The following is a 17,683-nucleotide window of genomic DNA, read 5'->3' on the forward strand; positions in this document are numbered from 1 at the left end:
AAGCACAAGCTGGAATCAAGGTTGCTGGGAGAAATATCAATAACCTCAGATATGCAGATGACACCACCCTTATGGCAGAAAGCAAAGAAGAACTAAAGATCCTCTTGATGAAAGTGAAAGAGGAGAGTGAAAAAGTTGGCTTAAAACTAAACATTCAGAAAACTAAGGTCATGGCATCTGGTTCCATCACTTCATGGGAAATAGATGGGGAAACAGTGGAAACAGTGGCTGACTTTATTTTTTGGGGCTCCAAAATCACTGCTGATGGTGATTGCAGCCATGAAATTAAAAGACGCTTGCTCCTTGGAAGAAAAGTTATAACCAACTTAAACAGCATATTAAAAAGCAGAGATATTACTTTGCCAACAAAGGTCCATCTAGTCAAAGCTATGGTTTTTCCAGTAGTCATGTATGGATGTGAGAGTTGGATTATAAAGAAAGCTGAGCACTGAAGAATTGATGCTTTTGAACTGTAGTGTTGGAGAAGACTCTTAAGAAGACTCCTTGTACTGCAAGGAGATCCAACCAGTCCATCCTAAAGGAAATCAGTTCTGAATATTCATTGGAGGGACTGATGCTGAAGCTGAAACTCCAATACTTTGGTGACCTGATGAAAGAACTGACTCATTTGAAAAGACCCTGATGCTGGGAAAGATTGAAGGCAGGAGGAGAAGGGGACGACCGAGGGTGAGATGGTTGGATGGCATCTCCAACTCAATGGACCTTGAGTAAACTCTGGGTGTTGATGACGGACAGGGAGACCTGACATGATGCAATCCATGGGGTCACAAAGAGTGGGACACGACTGAATGACTGAACTGAACTGAACAAAAGACTTAATTTATGACTCACAAATGACTCTGACTTTTAGATGACTAACTTGATGAAACTGAGAAAAGGAAAACTCAACCTAGAAGTCAGAAAAAATATTTCTTACACAACTTCCATAAATATGCCAAGTGAAATGGCATGAGTCTTGATACCTGAATTCATTTGGAGCTGGACTGGATGACCAATTCACCTATTCCAGTGGGTAGGATGGGGAGGAGGGATGATAACTCGATTCATCATCATTAAGTGGATGGGAGGCTCACTGGGGCACTGGTCCAGAGATTGGGAGAGAGACATTGGCATCCCTATCAAGAATAAATTCTAAGTTCCTTTCTACTGGGGGTGGGGGAGGAGGAATTTATTTATTTAAAATTTATTTATTTTTAATTGAAGGATAATTGCTTTGTAGCATAACATTGATTTCTACCGAACATCAACATGAAGCAGCCATAGTTTTACCATATCCCCTCCCACTTGAACATCCCTCCCACCTCTCTCCCATTTCTCTCCCTATCCCACCTCTCTAGGTTGTTACTGAGCCCTGGTTTGAGTTCCCTGAGTCATACAGCAAATTCCCATTGGCTATCTATTTCACATATTGTAATGTATGTTTCCGTGTTACTCTCTCCATACCTCCCACCCACTTCTTCTTCCCCCAGCCGTGGCATCCCTATGAAGAATAGATTCGGAATTCCTTTCTACTGGGGAGAAGGAATTTATTATTGTGGCACCCAAATACCCAGTACTGCAATGAAACATTCCAAATGATGCCCTGGTATTTCAGAAATGGGAAAAGGCCTTTTAGTAACTACTGAAAATACACCAGAACATAAAACCTGATAGCTTCTGGAAAAAAAAGAAAAAAACCCTCTGTAAATTATGGAATGAAAAATGACATGGGGAGCATGGTGCAGAACTGGCATTAAATACTAAGTGTCATCTCCTACCACTACTGCTCAGATTTTGCTTCACTAGGCAATTATTTATATCATGTATGAGGCCAGGAAGTCAGAGAGAAGCTTTGCTTTCACAAAAATCTTTCCTACCTGCTTTGCTGACACCTGACAATCCTTTGATAAGAAATAGTCTTTCATTCCATGATTAAAGCTAATAGACTTGAATATATGATAAAATTGGGAGTTAATTCTCAAGAGTAAATATTTTCAACAATGGGTACCAGGTGGTACCGCTATTCCTTCCTCTGTGCCTGAAGTGTTGGGGAAGCAGGAAGATCCCAGGTGCTGAGGGGGAAAACTGGAAAGAATAGATGGTGACAGGCTTAAGAGTCAGGATGATTAGGTTAGTTACCAAAGAGAAAAGATTCTTGAGCAGGATAGTCATATGATGAAATCAATGCCTGAGATCATTTTGAGGTCATATTCAACAGGTGAAAGTGGGCGCAGTGACAAGGCAAACACTTTGAGAGATGCTGCCCTAATTCAGACATGAGGGGGTTCAAAATATAAGAATAGGGCTGTGTCTTTGGAAGTGAAAAGAGAGGGACACATTTAGGAAAGATGGTGGAGAAAGAGTGGTTGGCAGGGTAGGTTTGGTAATTAGTTCTGCGGGAATCCTATCATTTAGAAACCAAGGACAAGGACTGAATGTAGAAAGTGGGTAAAAGGAGCCTTGAAGGTGATTCTAAGAGTAGCATGTGTTAGTCTCTCAGTCATGTCTTTCTCTGTGACTGTAGCCCGCCAGGTTCCTCTGTCCATGGGATTCTCCAGGAAAGAATACTGGACTGGGTTGCCATTCCCTTTTCCACAGGGAAGAGTAGCGTGAAAGTGAAAGTCACTCAGTCGTGTCCAACTCTTTGCAACCCCATGGACTATAAAGTCCATGGAATTCTCCAGGCCAGAATACTGGAGTGGGTAGCCTTTCCCTTCTCCAGGGGATATTCCCAACCCAGGGATCGAACCCAGGTCTCCCGGATTGCAGGCGTATTCTTTACCAGCTGAGCCACAAGGAAAGCTCAAGAATACTGGAGTGGGTAGCCTATCCCTTCTCCAGCGGATCTTCCCGACCCAAGAATTGAACCGGGATCTCCTGCATTGTAGGCAGATTCTTGACCAATTGAACTATCAGGGAAGCCCAGAGTAGCATGAATCCATGGTAATGAGGAAAAGGAATCAATCACTCTGCTCATTTAATTCTCTTCTCTCGACTGCCCTCCTCCCCAAATCCTTCTGTCGTTTCTCAATGCTTTCAACGTAAAGTGCAAATCACACAATCGTGTTATATGGCTCCTTACAATCTGCTTCCTGCTTACCTCTTGAATCCATCTCTCCCTCTTGCTGCCCTTGAACTCACAATTCCAGTCATCCTGAGCAGCTCTTTCCAATTCTGGGGTCTGTAAGGAATGTCTTTCCCTAGGGCATTCCTCCTTTTTGTACCTACCCTCTACTTCTTCCCCCCTAACGGGAGTAATTCTTTTGCATACTTGAGATCTCAGTGTAAACACCGCTCTCTGCAGAAAATCTCTCCTGATAACCCTCTCTTCCATCTCCCGCGCTGTGTCTCTTTACCCCTGTGCTTAGCACAATGGCTTCCTATGTGAGCACAAACTATGCTGGACTGAATGACTCTCCAAATTTTGGTGGGCACAGAAGTCACCTCCAGTGTTTACTAACTGCAGACTTCTAGGTCTCAGACCAAAGGCTCTGATTTAGTAGAGCCTGGATGTACCCACACTTTTAGAAACACTGCACTATTGTAATTGCTTGTTGGTTGTTGTTGTTCAGTCTCTAAGTCATGTCCGAACCGACTCTTTGTGACCCCATGTTCTGCAGCATGCCAGGCTTCCCTGTCCTTTACCAACTCCCAGAGTTTGCTGAAACTCAACGCCATTGAATTGATGATGTTACATAACAGTCTCATCCTCTGCCATCCTGTTGTCCTTTTGCCTTCAATCTTTCCCAGCATAATTGCTTGTTTATGTGTTAGCAATCCTGGACTGTGTGTCATTAGGTTGAGTGGTCCCTGGCTCTATGACAGCAGAGACCACTACAGTCCTGGACATCCAGCGTAGGGTCTGATATGGTACAGATAGTCATTAGGGAATTGTCAAATAAGGGGATAAATGATGTGACAACAGTAAGAGTGAAAAATGACTCGGGATTGCAAACTTAGGGAACAGGAGGTAATGGAAAAAAATGGGAAGGGGTGTCTATTTGTGGGAGAAAATGATGAACACTCACACACTAATTTCAGACAACAGGTGGAGACTCTGAGGCGGTGCCCAACCCTCAGTGCCTCCTGTCTGGCACTGACTACGTTGTGGAAAATGGCCCAACCCTCTTACATTACCTATGCACTCCCCAAGACACAGATGTATGTTTTTCCCAAAGGCAGCATATAATTTTGAGAATTGCAATCATTTTTTCCATGTTCTTTTGAAGGTTGTAAAATAATTTTAGATGCAATACTAATTCTAGGTCCCTGCTTACCCTTGACCTTTGAAGTTTGATTCAAAACATCACACACCTCTCAACCCAGATGTTGGCAAGTTAATGATATATTGCTGTAGGAAAAACTTGGTCTCATTTGCACAAGGAGCTGGAAATCTTTGGTAATATTACCTTACCTCAATTTTTGTGTGTGTGTGTGAATACAACTAAAATACAGTTTTGTCAGTATACACACGGAAGATGAAGAACTAGGAAAAATAATGAAGCTTCCTAGTGTTTATGGAACTGAGCATTGTCATGCAATTGATTTGAAAACTCTTCAAAACTCATGGTGACTCTTCTAGCCCAAGAATAGAGAAGATAATTTCCAGCTAAGTGAGTCCAAATGCTCTTTTTAGAGCTTGAGCTCTCTTTACCCATTTCCTACATCCAATCCTTGTCCTTGGTTTCTAAATGGTAGGATTCCCACAGATCTAACTACCAAACCTGCCCAGCCAACCACTCTTAAAAACTCTTTAGCTTTTTAACTGGCAAAATCAACCTTAAGAAGAATAATGTCTTTATAAGGCAAGAGGTCAAAAATCCAGCTAATGCCATTTAGTCTGTCTCACTGTCTACTGTGAGTCGCAGCGATTTGTGTATATTTCTTAAGATTCCCTACTGGGCCAAGGGGAGAAAAGGGGTGGGAGGAGTTAGGAGATTGGGATTGATATATATAAACTAATGATACTATGTATACATGTGTGGCTGCTCACTCAGTCGCATCCAAGTCGCATCCGACTCTTTGTGACCCCATGGACTGTAGCTCAGCAGGCTCCTCTGTCCATGGAATTTTCCAGGCAAGAGTACTGGAGTAGGTTGTCATTTTCTAGTCCAGGGCACCTTCTTTACCCAGGGATTGAATCCCTGTTTCCTGCATCTCCTGCATTGGCAGGCAGGTTCTTTACCACTGAGGCACCTGGGAAGCCCTCTATCCATACAATAGATAACTAATGTGAACATACTGCATAGCACAGGGAACTCTATTACACTGTGGTGACCTGAATGGACAGGAAGTCCAAAAGGGAGGAGAAATATGTATATATATGGCTGATTAATTTTTCTGTACTGTAGAAACTAACACAACATTGTAAAGCAACTATAATCCAATAAAAAATAATTTTAAAAAAGGAGAAAAAAAAAAGATTTCCTACTGGAAAGTTAACATCTTGAGGATATGGGACAAATATCCTTCTCAGCACCCAATACAATGCTTTACTTTTTATTTATTTAGGACATTTAAAAAAATTGAAGTATAGTTGCTATACAATATTAAATCACTAGTCTACAATTTAGTGATTCACAATTTTAAAAGGTGATACTCCATTTAGAGTTTTTGTAAAATAGTGGCTGCATTCCCTGCATTGTACAAGATATCTTTGTAGCTTATTTTATACTTCATAATTTGTACGTGATACAAGATTTCACACTAAGTGCTTAATAATTATCTGTGGAGTGAATGAATCAAACTGTTCACCTTTCTGATGCTGGTTAACTGGTTAGTCTGCAGTGCCAAGCATGTACACAGCTCAGTGAATACTGGTGAATTAAATGTGATGATATTATCTCCTAACATCTTTGGAGTATTTGTTGTTCTGGGGAAGGGCAGCTAATCATGGCCTGGGGAGGCTTAGGCACCCTCTCCTGGCAGTCATACCATCTTCAGGCATGGATGATGCTGGAAGCAGGATTAGCTTCTTGGAGTTGGCGGAGAATCTCTGGTTCAAGAGGCTGTGAGGCTGACTACACCTGAGGTTCCATGGCACACTGGTGGCAGAGTGGAGGCTAGAAACCTTTCTGGACAAATAGATGACCTTGTGGAAGCAATTACAAACAGCCAGTTTTTGAATGAGCAGAAATTTTCTTACAGGAAACTCGGCCTTAATTTTCTTTTTCAGTTAACTGAATTGAAAGATTTTTTTCCCCTCATCTTCTTTCCTTTCACTGGCTTTATTTGGGAATGAACCTCTGCTTATGAACTCCCTGTTCTTTTTAATGATAGTTTTCTAGTAAGGTTTCTTGAACCTGGGGAATCCAAAAACCCACACTATTCTTTATTTAGACTCCTGTATCTCCCTGCTAGGTCCTCCCCCATCACATGCTGTTGCTCAGTGTAAAACTGCAAATTCTAGGCCTGGAGGGAAGTGCTATTTCAGCTGGGTGATCAAAAATACCATCTTTTCTTTTCATAATGGCCTAATGCTTTCTCCTCCCCCCCCAACTCTGTATGTATTACCTCCTTCAAGTCATAGAGTAAGTTTTCTGCTGATTCTAAAATATATTTCTTTGGGAGAGGCTGTGCATGTGTGTGCTCAGTGATGAAGTTCTCTTGACTGAGAACCATCATGGAAAAGGCCTCCCTCAACCCTGATGATGCATCAGTGCTTAAAATGGGCTCACGAGAGACTTCCCTGATGGTCCAGTGGCCAAGATTCCATGCTCCCAATGCAGGGGGCACAGGTTCAATCTCTGGTCAGGGAACTAGATCCCACATGCTGCAACTAAGACCGAGTATAGCCAAATTAAAAAAAAAAAAATGAGCTCATGATATTATATCCTTGCTCTTCCGTATAGTAACACAATGACAAAACACATGGGTACAGCGTGTACCTGCTGTCCTAAGCTGAAAATACATCCAGGTAGTATTTTATTGTACTCTTCTACTCCCCCACTGCAGCCAGCACCTGCAGTCACTGGCAAGGTGTGCTTAGTGACTCAACCAGCCAGATGCCAAGTTCACTCCTGTTCCAGCAGCAGGGTCTGTATGGCGAGCTGACTTCCTGCTGACATATAAATCTGCCACAGCCCTTTGGAGTGTTCCTGGAAGCCTAGACCAGGACTGGCTGCTAACCTCTGGAGAAGTGAGTGGACCACCCCCACCCTTTCCTGGGCTGTAGTAACTGTGTGGTAGGATTTTTTAGGTTTGGAGAGACTTTCTGAGGTTGAATGTCTGCCCTTTCATAGACAGGGATCACCTTGATTCTCCTCTTAGTGTTTTCCCATCCTCTGACACAGAAATGTCCTCTAAATCAGAGCCAATGCTCCCCTGACTCTGCCTGGAGATGGGAACAGTTGGGGCTCAAGTCCAACAGCCAGGTGGCTGCAGGTGGGAGGGAGGTGGTTTTACTTCACTTTTAGCATAGATTAGATCCCTGGGTCGGGAAGATCCCCTGGAGGAGGAAATGGCAACCCACTCCAGTATTCTTGCCTGGAGGATCCCATGGACAGAGGAGCCTTGCAGGCTATGGTCCATAGGGTCGCAAAGAATTGGACATGACTGAAGTGACTTAGCATGTGCTAAAATGGTCTATTCCAGCCCCTGTGAAATCCAAATCAGCATGAATAGTCTGAATTTTCCACTTCATTGACAACAACTTCCCATGCTTAGTATTCACCCAGGAGAGATTTTTTTTTTTTTTGGCTGTGCCAGGTCTTAGTTGGGCCATGCAGGATCTAGTTCCCCGACCAGGGATTGAAATTGCTCCCCATGTATTGGGAGTGTGGAGTCTTCATCACCTGACAACCAGGGAAGTTCCCAGAAGAGATATTCTTATCAAGTTCTTTGCAAATAGGCGCTTAGGCAAGAAGGTCCCCTTTAAGTAGATGGTAAATAAAACTGTCTCATAACTTTTACCACCATTATACTTTATGTAGGCTTTCCCTGGTAGCTCAGTCAATAAAGAATTTGCCTGCAGTGCAGGAGACCCAGGTTCAATCCCTGAGTTGGGAATATCCCCTGGAAAAGGAAATGGCAAACCACTCCAGTATTGTTGCCTGGAAAATCCCATGGACAGAGGAGCCTAGCAGGCTACAGTCCATGGGATTGCAAGAGTCGGACACAATTTAGTGACTAAACCACCACCATACTTTATGTAGGGTGTCTGGGCAGAAAATCATAGGAAGTCCAGCCCTTTAGCAGAAAAATATAAGGCTTTAGAGCCAAGTGGTCAGAGTTTGAATCCTATTTCTATACTTACTAGAAATATTAATAATATAATAATAATAGAGATAATTATAATAGTGTACAGTAATAATATAGACACTAATAGAATAATATAAAAATAATACAGATAATCATAGGCTTTGAGAGTACTACAAATGTTAAAATGCATGAAATGTCCTTAACACAGCACTTGGCATGAAGTTAATACTACTCAATGCTTTCAGAATTTTTTTTTTTTCTGTCTCTTTGCAGGTCATCAGCATGGACACGAATCCACTTTCTGCTGTGTCACTGCAGTTAGCATGGCTGGTGGAAGAGCCTTAAGCAAGTTGGTTTGAGGTTGAGCTCCCTTGCTTAAGTAACTGCACAGGCCCATTCTTACTATTGTGTGGCTTGAATTTTTCAGCTTCAACCTCAATAACAGGTTTGTGTAACATGCCGCAAGCCTGCCTATAATTGTGGTTGGATGAAAAGAATATATGGGATAATGATATGACTTTTCCCCATCCCTTGCTCAACACTGTGGTGGAGAAGGAAGAGGCCTCCCCAGAAAGCACTTTCCGAACAGCAAGAGCAGCACATGTGTGGGTTTGTCTTAGAACACAGAGTTCCTGGATTTGGCTCCTGGTGGACTTGGTCAGGCCTGTTGGGTTGAGGTTCACTATAGGAAATGGTTAGAATTCAGTGCTCTGCAAGCAAGTGTGATTCGTGGCCACTGAAGGCTTTGCAGAAAGGTTAATGTTTGTGAAGTCCTCTAAAAGTTCATATTTTCCGTGCATCTGGAAATTCCAGTTACTGAAATTGAATTGTCGCTCCTTGGCTATAATTTCCATTGCTTTAGTTGGTAGCTAGTCTGGGACTGCTCTTAATTAAGGGCTCATACCTTTCTTCCAAAGTCCTTCCTCACCAATCCTCATTTGCCTAACAAACAGAGGGGCTTCCTGGGTTTTTTGGTTGAAATCTAAGAAGAGAGTTTAGGTGTCTCTGCATTCTCATCTGAAGATGAGCCAGCCACCATTTTCTTTCTTTAACCTGCTTCACCAGTGATGCCTTTAAAGGCAGCAGAAGCTCACACTGGAGCTTCTCAAACTTTAACATACAGACACACCACTGGGGGCTCTGTATTAAACTGCTGATTTCGATTCAGGGGGTCTGGAGTCAGCCTGCTCTTCTGCATTTCTCACAAGCTTTCAGGCAGTTCCCTTGCTGCTGGTATGTGAATCAAGAAATTATACACGAAGTTCTGTAGGGATTCAGTTCTCCAAACATTTACTGGGCCTTTCAGCAAATCAAGCTATTTTTTTCTCTTTGAATCCCCAGGTGGACATTTCTGATCATTTTATCTTTCAGCAGTCCTAAACACTGTAGATTTATGAAGCCTTAACTTAGCTCTATTTCCCTTGATTAGTTTATCTTATGTTGATATTTATCATCCACTTAGAATTTCAGTCCTAATATACGTAGCTGTTGCTGTGACAAGCAGTATATACACATATAGAAATGTATAGTCAACTGCTGTGACTCTCTTGGGGCCACTTTGCTTTCAATGGCCTTTAGATTCTGAGTTCCCTTTTGTTGATCTCTCCATCAGATTCATGGCTTTGTCAAACTCAGTGATATGCACCACCTATCAGAGTCCCCTTTGGGGGTGTCTGTTATTGGCACTTTCCTGGATAACTCTCACCTGCATAAAAGTAGCTCTAAATCTTCTTTTTTGTCATCTGCTCCATTGTTTAATAGCCCCACAGAAGCAAGCTAAGATTTTTTAATTAACTTGTGTGATGGCACAGACAAATCCAGCCAGGTCTTTGCTTAAATGTGATCTAGCAGAGAGAACATCCCCGAGCAACGCACATAGGATAGTGACCGCTGTGCAGCCTGACTTTCTCTCCGTAGTATGCATCCCCACCTGAGGGGATTTACATTTTCATTTGTTGCCTGGATCCTCCCATCAACATGTAAGCTTCAAAAGAGAATGACTTTTTTACGGTACAAATGAACTTGAGGCTAGGTACCTTGTCTTGCTCATCTCTGTGTCTTATGCAGTTGGACCCTGGACATATTTGTTGGCTGAATGAATGATTACAAGTGTAGAGGGTAGAGGGAATACCACAGACTTTGGAGAAGTGAGCTGGTTTCTATTTCTAGCTTGGCCTTGTATTAGTTGTGTGATCTAGGCAATGTTATTAAGACTTCCTGGGCTATCGCTTCCTCTTAAGAGGATATTTTCATATGGTTGCTTTAAGGATTAAATGAAATAGCATACATAAACCTCTTAATATAGAAACTTAACAATATTAGGAACTCAGTGTATTGTTGTTGTTGTCATCCTAACCAATATTAACCTCCTATTGCCTCTTCTCTTCATTGCATTTCCCACTTGGCAAATTCTTTTTGTGTGTTTTATTTTAAAAAATTAATTCTTATTGGACTGTAGTTGCTTTACAATGTTGCATTAGTTTCTGCGTTTGTGCTCAGTCGCATACAACTCTTTGCAACCCTATGGACGATAGCCTGCCAGGCTCCTCTGTCCATGGGATTCTCCAGGCAAGAATACTGGAGTGGGTTGCCATTTCCTCTTCTGGGGGATATTCCTGATCCAGGGATCAAACTCCCATCTCTAGTGTCTCCTGCATTGGCAGGTGGATGTTTTACTACTGAGCCACCTGGGAAGCCCTGTGTTAGTTTCTACTGTATAGCAAAATGAATCAGCAATACGTATACATATACACCCCTCTTTTTTGCATTTCCTTCCCATTTAGGTCACCACAGAGCATTGAGGAGAGTTCCCTGAGCTATATAGTAAGTTCTCACTAGTTATCTATTTACATATAGCATCGATAGTGTATGTATGTCAGTCCCAGTCTCCCAGTTCATCCCATCCCCTTACCCCCTTGGTGCACATATATTTGTTCTTTAATTTCAGTTCGAGGTACTAACCCAAGCTTTGCCGTTCTAGCATCCTAGATTAATGGAAATCTTAGATTTAACTCAAAGACTCAGGAGGGTGAATGGCCACAAATTCATTCTTTGTAGGAACTTAAAAAAATATGTCTAACTATATTCAGAATCCAATAATTATTGCCTCCACCTTTGTCCCTGGATTAAATGCAATTTGATTTCCTTGCTTTTGCCATTGTGTCCCCTACACTCTATCCTCTGTTTTCCAGGTAGGGAGATCCTTATGAAAAAGCAAGCTGGAGCATGTCACTCTGCTGCTCTGCCGGCTCTCCATCGAAATTAGAGTAAATGTCAGAGTTCTTCAAAAAGCCACAAAGAACTGTAAAATGTCCCCTCTCTCTCATCTCTAAGCTTGTCTCCTACTCCTATTTCTTCTCTCTATCCATTCTACACTAACCCAGTGGGCTTCCTGCACGCCATCAGTCACGGTCCGCCTCTAGGACCTTTATGTTTGCTATTTCCTCTGACTGAAATGCTCTTTCCTATGATATTTGTAGGAATATACTCGCATACTTTCTGATTTTTGCTTGAAGGTCATTCTGACAAAAAGATCTTTCTTGGACCTCTTATTATGTTGATGCTCCTATCCTGGAAGACACATGACCTTTCCCTACTCTATTATTATTTTTTCAAAATACCATATCATCATTGGATGAACTATATATTTTACTTATTTGTTTACCATCCCAGATTAGATTATAACTTCATGATGATGGGGATTTTTGCCTGTTTTTTTCTTTTTTCTGCTCCCAGTGTCTGGCACATCATAGATGATCAATGAAAGTTTAGTAAATGAGTTGATAAATGAAAAAGGGAAGTGGGATGGGTTAGGGGTGGGCTGGGCATCCAGGTGGGGGTGCAAACATGAAGGGAGAAGGGGAAAATTTAGAATCCAACATCTGTTTCTGTGACTTCAGGCTTGGCTATCTCAGAGGTGGCTTGACTCCTGTCACCTGGCCCACTGACAGCTGACACCATAACAAAGCAATGCACTGGAATGAATCAGGTTCTGGAATGCTGGAAAACCTCCATAGGTCACCATGACTTTGACAATGGGAATCTATGATTCTTTGTTGCATATTCCCCCAAATAATTAACTCAGGCCAGAGGCGTTCCCTGGTGTTTTCCTCAGCTCTCAAGGAAGAGATATGAAAAATGGTGGGTTCCAGAGACACCTCACTGGTAAAGCTGAGTTGACACCTCTGTTTCCTGTCTTTCTGGATTATGCTTTTGCTGACTTGAAGAAAGCAATTGACCGTGTAGCTTTAAAATGTTCCTTTAAGGGTCCACTCTATGTCAGAGAGTGAAGAAAAGGATTAATTAAGCAAAGTAGAACTTGGAAGGTGATTCAAATGCAGTAAGTCATCAACTTTAACCTCTGTGTTTTCATTATGCTCAGGAAGCATGCCTCTCTGGGTCCCTTTGTCTTGTGATGGCTCACTCCTCATGCCTTTGGAGAATGAACTGGAAAACTCTCCTCTTGGAGGTGTCTTTGGGGTGAGGAAGATGAATCAGACGGCAAGCAAAAACCAGAAAGTAAGAGATGGGGGTCGGAGGGAGTTGGGAAGAGTCACTTCCTCGCTGAACTTGACATTCCCTTATCCTGAAAACAAGTCCTTTGTGATTTTTTGGAAAGAGTAGCAACCATATCTTCTCCAGGATTTTGGGCCCCCTCTGGGGAGCTTCTCCCTCTGTGGGCCCGTCCCCTTCTGGAAACTCCCTTCGGGGCTCAGCTCCCATTGGATGGACTTGGAGAACACCCCCTCCCACTGCTGATTCTGCAGCCCAAGGAGTGGTGGCGTCTTCCTGGTTAGCTTGTCATGGTGAAGTTTCTCCATTCTTGGTTTGGATTCTCAGCTTTTCTATCATCTATGTAACTCATCTCTACCAATTTCCTTTTGTTTGAAAGATACAGAATGACTTATGTTTTCTTGACTGCAACCTCACTGGTCTGCTTAGCCCAAACCATTCTTTAACTTTTGTAAAGATAGGATCACTTGTCATTTTGTCTTCTAGATTTTTTTTTTAATTGTATAAAGCTGAAAGTATTGACTTTGATCAGTATAAATGTATACTCCTTTCCAGTCTTGCCTTTGTTTAAAATTTATACCACTCTGCGGGTTTCCTGAACATGTGCAGTGGGACACCAACTCCCTGCTGTAGACTGGAAGCTTTCAGAAAATTTGTGAAGAGCTTTTTACTTAGTCTCCACTGTGTTGTCAGATTTCTGCCACAGCCGGAGTGTGATTTTAGAATTTCGCTGAACTTCTCTCAGCCTCTATTTCTTCATCTATAAAAGAAGAAAGTTATGTTTGATGGGTCATTTACAAACTTTAATTTATCCTCAGAACTCTTTGGTTTTTCAAGTATGGTCTGAACATCAACATAGAAAGTGGGAGACCCTAAGCTCACCTCCTTGACCTCCAGATGACCCTCCCTTGTTGTCTATGTTAGTCACTCGGGGGTGTCCGACTCTTTGTGACCCCATGGACTGTAGCCTGCCAGATTCCTCTGTCCATGGAATTCTCCAGGCAAAAATAGTGGCCTGAATCATGACTGCCAAACCCTGGGGTGTAAAATGACTGACTAAAGAGTGCTCAGTTCTTCTCTAACAGCTTTTGATTTTATACTTTTGAAGGAATCCGATGATTCTGTTTTGTCAGACTTTTATTTCTCAGTTTTGAAACTAAGATGTAAGAAAAAGCAAATGTTTTTTAGCCTGATTTGACTTATCTTTATGTATCTTCCTCTGAAGGAGAAAAACCCATGTGTCCTTGGAATAGTGAGGGTTTTATTGGAAAAAGTGCCAACAGAAAAATATCATATCTTATTAGAAGAAATAAAACTGGGAATGCTAAGAGGACATTCAAGTTTTCTGAGCATCATGTCCCTCAGAGGTCGTCAGGGCCTGCCTGATTCCCCAGCCACTGTGCTCCCCCTCAAGCTGAGACAGCATCCTAGCCCCACTCTGCTCTCTCTCCAACCCTCGATCAATGCCTCTTCAGTGAGACTTTGAGGGACTCTAACTCAATCCTCCCATGACAGCCTCAGTACTGTTGCTGGAACTCTGTATTTGGCTTTGCTCCCAGTTTAAGGGTGTCCCTGACACTAAGCTTCCCTTAACCTTAGAAGAAAAGTTAAGACCAATCTAGACAGCATATTAAAAAGCAGGGACATTACTGTGCCAACAAAGGTCCATCTAGTCAAGGCTATGGTTTTTCCAGTAGTCATGTATGGATGTGAAATATGGACTATAAAGAAAGCTGAGCACTGAAGAATTGATGTTTTTAAACTGTAGTATTGGAGAAGACTCTTGGGGGTCCCTTGGACTGCAAGGAGATCCAACAATTCCATCCTAAAGGAAATCAGTTCTGAATATTCGTTGGAAGGACTGATGCTGAAGCTGAAACTCCAATACTTTGGCCACCTGATGTGAAGAGCTGACTCATTTGAAAAGACCCTGATGCTAGGAAAGATTGAAAGTGGGAGGAGAAGGGGACAACAGAGGATGAGATTGTTGGATGGCATCACCGACTCAATGCGAATGAGTTTGAGTAAACTCCGGGAGTTGGTGATGGACGGGGAGGCCTGGTGTGCTGTGGTCCACGGGGTCGCAAAGAGTCAGACATAAATGAGTGACTGAACTGAACTGAACCTTGATATTGAAGCAAAATCTACCTTGTTTCTGTGTGCCTGATTCCCAGTCCTGATGACCTGCTGAGAGTCCCAGCCTGGCCAGGACCTGCCTTGCCAATTCCTCCCTGGGAGTGGGCACTAATTCCTGCTCAATGACATCTTTACTACTGGTTATCCTCAATCAGACTCTCAAAATATGGCCTGACTCTTGACATCGTTGTGAGCTCTTCAACTGCCAGGGCACTCCATTAGGTCTCATCGACAACCCCTTCTCTCCAACCTCCATGGATTTTCTTTAAGAAATCAGGTGTGTCTTATCCTTTGGGGTTCCCTAAATTGTCTGCCACCCTGGACTTCCGCTTACTCCCCACTGGTGGCCTTTTTCGTTATTACCTGTGCTTGGCTCTTAAGTCCTGTCCCATTATGGTCTCTATGGTTCTAGACCATTTAAACCTTGCATGCCTAGGAACTTCCCTGGCGGTTCAGTGGTTAAGACTTCCCCTTCCAGTGCAGGGGCATGGGTCTGACCCCAGGTTGGGGAGTTAAGATCCCACATGTCTCACAGCCAAAAAACCAAAATATCTTTTTAAAAATGAAGCAATATTGTAACAAATTTAATAAAGACTTTAAAAATGATCCACATTAAAAAAAATCTTAAAAAACAAAAGCAAAACCTTACATGCCTAATCTAGGTCAGGAGCTAGTATTTGTTACATGAAGCACTTTGCTCATCACAAAATACAAATTCTTTTCCAGTTCTAAAGCAATCTATTTCCTTTTCCCATTTATTATTCTTCCATTGAACACATAATGATCCCTGGGTGCTAAAGATACAGCAATTAATGAATAAATGGTCCTTGGGGGCTCCCAGTTTGGTGAAGAAGAGATTTTAAACAAACAATTGTAATATGATAATGATGTACGTTGCTCACAGAGCACCAAAAAAAAGTCTAAATTTCAAGAGGTGTTGGTAGTGGTGGGGAAATGGGTAGTTTCAGGGAATCTTGAGCTGAGCCTTGAAGGAGATATAGAAGCTCATCACTGATGAGAATCAGGGAGAAGGATCATCACATATTTGGGTAAGGTCAAGTTAGTGGGTGTGGCTGTAATATCAAAGAGATGAGGGGGGGAAAGTAGAAGCTGAATGCTGTATATGCCAGGCCAGGGAGTTTGGGACATACTGTTCAGCAATTGGTGCTATGGGAGAGTTTGAAGTGGGGGATTGTCACAATCAGATTTGCATTTTAGGAAGATTCTTTGGAGGAGGGATTGGTTGGAAGGAGGTGAGATTAGGATTAAGAAGATTATGAAGAGGCTCTAATATAATAGTTGAGGCAAGAAATGATAAATGATGGGAGGAGAGTTTGGGGGAGAATGGATACATGTATATGTATGGTTGAGTCCCTTCACTGTTCCCCTGAAACTATCAAAACATTGTTAATCAGCTATACCCCAATACAAAATAAAAAGTTTTAAAAAATCACGAAAAAAGAAATGATAAGTGCTTCAATCAAGATGATATCGGTGGAGATAGACTAGGGCGGGGGCAGCTTTGAAAAGTGTTTGTGAATAGAATAAACAGAATTGGTGGTCAGCTGGAAAGAGAAGTAGTGAAGAGGGAGCTGCTGAGTACAACTCTCAGAAAGCTGGGAGCAACAGAGGGTAACTCCCAGGTTTCTGCTTTGGGAGTTGTGTATGGGTGGGGATGCCACCTCTAAACTGGGGAACTCAAGGGGAGGTGATGTTGAACCCGTTATGTGCGAAGGCTCTGGAGGATGCCAAGTGGAGATGCTCCATGGACAGTCCACAGTCTGAAAATCATATCCAGCTCAAGAAAGACTTCTTGGCTTGAGAATGATTTAGAAACCATAAATATATACAGGGTGACCATAAATTCTGAATACAGAGATAATAATATTTTGTCATGTTTTATAATATAATATCAATAAATCACTTGTTCTGTATCCACCTATGTTTCCAGATTTTAGGACCATCCCATAGAAATTTGTTAGAGCCAGATAGAACACAGATCAACCCAATAGAATATATAAAGCAAGAAGAGAAAAAGACTGGACATGGAGTCCTGGGAACTACACTATTTATGAGACAAAAGAGACTGAGAAGAAACAGAAAGAAGATGAGATTTAAAACAAAGAGAAAGCCCAAGAGGAGAGCAACACTTCCATAGAGACGGAGGGGAAGGTGGTGAGGATGAAGAAGAATGTGCAGATGTCAGCCCAACTTGCCATCAAAACTCCTTTAAACCTTTTCCCCGAGTGGCCCAAAGTATTACTTTCTCTAGAACAGTGATTCTTAACTGTTTATAGTGTAACAAGTTCTTTGAGAATCTGAAGGAAGTGTGAGATCCTTTTCCATACGACTAGTAAGGATGGAGCCAGACACAACTGAGTGACTTCACTTGCACTTTTCACTTTCATGCATTGGAGAAGGCAATGGCAACCCACTCCAGTGTTCTTGCCTGGAGAATCCCAGGGACGGGGGAGCCTGGTGGGCTGCCGTCTGTGGGTTTGCACAGAGTTGGACACGATTGAAGCGACTTAGTAAGGATGGAATGCCGTATGGGGGTGGAGGGGTGTCAAGTCCATCATCCCAAGAATCCCAGGGTAAAACTCCCGGTATTTTGTAAAACTTCTTTTAAATAATAAACTAATTCTAAATAGTCACAGAGAAGGTCTTAATCTCCCTGCCCCTTGGGGGAAATGCTGCTTTATTTTCTTCTGAGAAAGCTGAACAAGAATGAATGTTATGCAGTAGCATGATGTCATTAACTTTATCAAAGCTCAGATGATTTTTTTTTCCATCAGAAGGATATTTTTTTCTTTCCTTTTTTTTGTCATCCCTTTCT

At 42.2% G+C, this 17,683-nt stretch overlaps 1 long non-coding RNA gene across 1 annotated transcript; it reads left to right on the top strand.

The window, feature by feature from the left end:
- Positions 1-855: 855 nt before the first annotated feature.
- LOC145514255 (uncharacterized) lies at positions 856-17,166 on the top strand. The gene is made up of 5 exons (XR_014059991.1): positions 856-1,029; positions 8,473-8,644; positions 10,983-11,022; positions 12,581-12,717; positions 16,799-17,166. It is a non-coding gene; the product is annotated as an uncharacterized LOC145514255 (long non-coding RNA).
- The last annotated feature ends 517 nt before the right edge of the window (positions 17,167-17,683 follow it).

Source organism: Giraffa tippelskirchi, chromosome 7 (genome assembly GCF_054371585.1).
Source record: "Giraffa tippelskirchi isolate mGirTip1 chromosome 7, T2T-mGirTip1v1.2.pri, whole genome shotgun sequence".
Lineage (NCBI taxonomy): Eukaryota > Metazoa > Chordata > Mammalia > Artiodactyla > Giraffidae > Giraffa > Giraffa tippelskirchi.